Raw genomic sequence first — 4,505 nt, 5'->3', positions numbered from 1 at the left:
TCTGGGGATTAGGACATCAACATCTTCAGGAGGCCATTATTCAGCCTCTGACATGCCTTCTCCTCTCCCGCAGTATAATTTTCTATCAGCGCCACTGTTGGTCTTCCTCGCTGCAATGCTCTCATTTGGAGTCCTGTTCATTTGTTTCTGTTTATCCCGTGTTCTTCCTCCCTCTCATGTCTGGCTCTTCCACTAGTCTTTCCCCAGGATCAACATTGTTGGTATTCAGTAACTATTGATATGTGTTAAAGCAGGGGTCCCCAAACTACGGCCCGCGGGCCGCATGTGGCCCCCTGAGGCCATTTATCCGGCCCCCACCGCACTTCCAGAAGGGGCACCTCTTTCATTGGTGGTCAGTGAGAGGAGCATAGTTCCCATTGAAATACTGGTCAGTTTGTTGATTTAAGTTTACTTGTTCTTTATTTTAAATATTGTATTTGTTCTCATTTTGTTTTTTTACTTTAAAATAAGATATGTGCAGTGTGCATAGGGATTTGTTCATAGTTTTTTTTTGTTTGTTTTTTTTATTTTTACAGAGGCAGAGATAGACAGGGACAGACAGACAGGAACGGAGAGAGATGAGAAGCATCAATCATCAGTTTCTCGTTGCGCGTTGCGACTTCTTAGTTGTTCATTGATTGCTTTCTCACATGTGCCTTGACCGCGGGCCTTCAGCAGACCGAGTAACCCCCTGCTGGAGCCAGCGACCTTGGGTCCAAGCTGGTGAGCTCTTTGCTCAAGCCATATGAGCCCGCGCTCAAGCTGGCCACCTCGGGGTCTCGAACCTGGGTCCTTCCGCACCCCAGTCCGACGCTCTATCCACTGCGCCACCACCTGGTCAGGCTCATAGTTTTTTTTATAGTCTGGCCCTCCAACAGTCTGAGGGACAGTGAACTGGCCCCCTGTGTAAAAAGTTTGGGGACCCCTGTGTTAAAGGAAGATAAGAATGAATACATCAATGAACAATGGATGGATGGATGGATGGATGGATAATGAATGAATAAATGGGTAAATGATGGAAGGAATGATAGATGAATATGTGATGAAATGATGATGGGTAGATGGATGGATGGATGGATGGATGGATGGATGGATGATGGATAATGAGTGGATGATGGATGGATGGACAGATGGATGGATGGATGGATGGATGGATGGATGGATGGATAGATGATGGATGATGAGTGGATGATGGATGAATGGATGGATGGATGGATGATGGATGATGAGTGGATGATGGATGAATGGATGGATGGATGGATGATGGATGATGAGTGGATGATGGATGGATGGATGGATGGATGGATGGATGATGGATAATGAGTGGATGATGGATGGATGGACAGATGGATGGATGGATGGATGGATGGATGGATGGATGGATGGATAGATGATGGATGATGAGTGGATGATGGATGAATGGATGGATGGATGGATGGATGGATGATGGATGATGAGTGGATGATGGATGGATGGGTGGATGGTGGATGGATGATGGATAGACAAATGAACAGTCTCCCACATGTGGGACAGAGGAGACTATAAGGTTCTTCAGAGAGTCCCAAGATGCAGCTTCCATCACAGAGGCTCCAGCCTGGTTGGAGGAGGGGTAAGGAGACGAGGGAGGGTCTCACTCACCTGTCCCCAGCAAGAAAGCTAGCTAGACCTTGGAGAGACGTTTTTATCTCAAGGGTTGAATCCGAAAAGCCTCAAGTATTGACTCGGGACACTCAGGCCATGCCCACATTTGCCTTATCACCTCCTGAGAAAAAAGAAGGACCAGCCCATCAGAGCGAAAGCAGAAGGTCAGGATGGGGCATGGAGCTCAAGTGTCATCCCCTCGCACGACCCTCTCCACAGCACGGCCGGGGATCCTGAGGCGCAGTGTCCCTCAGCTGTCAGGGGCAGAGCCAGAGTCAGATCCCAGGACTCCAGAGCTCTCCCCGTATCTCGATGTTTCCACGCCCAGTGCTGGAGATGTGGGTCCCAGACCCCCAGCGCAGGTCCCAAGATTGGGGTGTGGGGGCTGTCTAACAGATACACAGAATTACTCCCTGGGCCTTGGTTTCCTCATTTCCAGAACGTGGGCACTGTGCAGGCGGGAATCTCTCTCCGTTTCATTCATCATTGGATTCCCAGGGCCTAGAACAGTGCCTGGCACATAGTAGGTACTCAGGAAACACGTGCTGGATGAATCTGTGAAGTGGGAGTGTTGTGAGGATTAAATGACTCGATTTATCAAGGTCCTAGCTCCAAGGACCCACTAAGTGGTAGCTGTGGCATTATCCTCACTGCTCCTGTCCTCTGACAGATGGGACCGAGGCTAGCAGAAAGGTGACAAGGAGTGTGAGATCTTGGACATGGTGCACTGATCAGAGCTGCCAGCTGAGGCGCCTCACCTGCCTCGTCCTCCCTGCATCCCCTCAGCTGCATGCAGCCCCCATGCAGCCCCCATGCACCTGTGCAGTGTGCCTTCCTGCCCCAGGACCTTTGCTCGTCCCATTTCGTCTGCTGAGATGCCTTCCTTCCCCTTCTCACCTGAAACGCTCCTGCCCGATTTTCCTTGTGAGCTCCATCGTCACGTCCTCAGAGAAGCTGCCTCGATCTCCTGGCCGCCTTGGTGTCTTCGGCTCAGGTGTGGTTGTAGGCGTGTTCGGTTCATCTGGTTCTGGTCTGCCTCCCAGCCTGCCTTCAGCTGCTCCCCAGCCTGGAGCAGAGTGCGTCACGCCCAGCAGGCGCTCTGACCATCCACAGGGGGAGGGGAGGGGGCAGGGGCTCCGCTCCGTGGCCACCTGTCATCCAGGGAGCACAGAAGGGCCCTGGCAGCAGACAGCCCCTGCCCAGAGCCAGGCCTCCTGTCCCCAGGAACCCCCAGCAGAGGAGGGTCCTGGCCTGAGCAGGGCGTGGGGTGGGCTGTCGGACCACAGAGTCCATCTGTGAGGCAGGGGCCGATTAAAAATAAAGTTTCGGGGCAGGGCCTTTCTGAGAAGCACAAAGATCTGACCCCTTCCTCACCGCGACTCTGTGGGTCATTCCTTTCCCCAGGCGACAGGCCATTAAACCAAGGCCCGGGAAGCCGCAGGTGCCAGCCTGTGGGCTTTCTCTGCTGTCCCTGCAGAGCCCAGCCTCCGGGCTGGGGACACTGGGCGGCCACAGCAGCACACCCGGTGAAGGAAGGCTCTCCTGCTCACAAGCACCTCTTATTAGCTTGGAAGGAAACAGATTTCCACACCAAATAAGGCGGTGGGCCTCGCAGGGCACTGCCCACTTCACACCACTCCTTTTAAGTGTCCAAATGCAATTACTTTCGGACCTTGCCTGAACTCAGCCTCCTCCAGCCTCGCCGTAGGTTTCCTTGGCCTCCCCACATAAACAAGTGGTCCAGCTGGGCCCCAGCTGGCCGCCCAGGGAAGGAGGGGAGGGGCACGCCTGCCGGCTGCCTGCATGAGCTTCACGCATGGCCGTGAGCTTCAGCATCCTTCCGCCTTCCTTCAGCCCGGGGCCCCCCGCCCCCACAGGCCAGCCGGGCCACACGGGGAACAAGTCGCCCCCCGCCTCGCTCTGAGGTTTGCGCTCGGCCGGCCGACATCAGGTCCCTCCAGGGGCAGAGGCCTGCAGCTAGCTCCCGGGGCAGGTAGGGGGAAACCCAATTTCCGGGCTCTCTTTTAAAGTGCCCACAGAGGCCCCCGCACACACAGTTGGGCACCGTCCATTCCTGCAGGGAAAGCACCAGCTGGAATTCCCTCAGGCTCCCTGGGCCGTGAGAATTTGGCCAAGAACAGGAGGGGCCTTCCCGAGGGGCTCCCTGGGAAGCCACTTGTCCGCACCCACCCACCCACCCCTGTCCCCATGCCACCCCCGGGGCGCCTGCACCACCACCCCAGGCTTTGGCTTGGTGCCCCAGGACCCCGCGGGGGTCTGTGGGGGGAGTGGAGCTTGACTCATCCTCCCCGGGAACAGCGCACACACAGGACACACAGGGGCCGCCAGTTCCCAGCTCGGCCCAGGCGAGCACGGTGATTTTCCACTCGGGCCATCTGATTGCCATTAGGGCCGGGAGAAGGGAATTCCTGGACCCCTGAGCCCGCAGAGGGCGCTGGGCAGAGTCTCCTCGGGCGGGAGAGAGAGCCGAGTGCCACCTGGGTGGCTTCCCTGCATCTGTTCGTCCGTCTGTCCGCTGCCAAGTCTACCTCGCCTGCCTGTCTCCTGGCTTCTCAGGATCGCCCCCCCCCAGCCCATTTGAACAACCGGTGGGGACCCGCCTTTCCTGGGCCTGCGCCCCAACGGGCCCAGTGGGAGCGGGTGGAAGGCACCGGGAAAGTGGACAGCGGGCGCTCCCCTCTCTCCAGGATGCACGGGAGATTAGCGGCTGGACTCCGGCCACAGTGCTCGGGCCAACCTGACGTCACCAGGCAGAGAGATGAGTTCCCAGTGGGGCTGGGCGGGGGGGGGGGGCTCATGAGCAGGGCATTCCTTCCCGAAGCCTCATCCCGGCTCTCGGGGCT

This window comes from Saccopteryx bilineata, chromosome 1 (genome assembly GCF_036850765.1).
Source record: "Saccopteryx bilineata isolate mSacBil1 chromosome 1, mSacBil1_pri_phased_curated, whole genome shotgun sequence".
In the NCBI taxonomy this organism is placed as follows: domain Eukaryota; kingdom Metazoa; phylum Chordata; class Mammalia; order Chiroptera; family Emballonuridae; genus Saccopteryx; species Saccopteryx bilineata.
The sequence above is the reverse complement of the archived record's forward strand: the minus strand, read 5'-3'. Positions refer to the sequence as shown.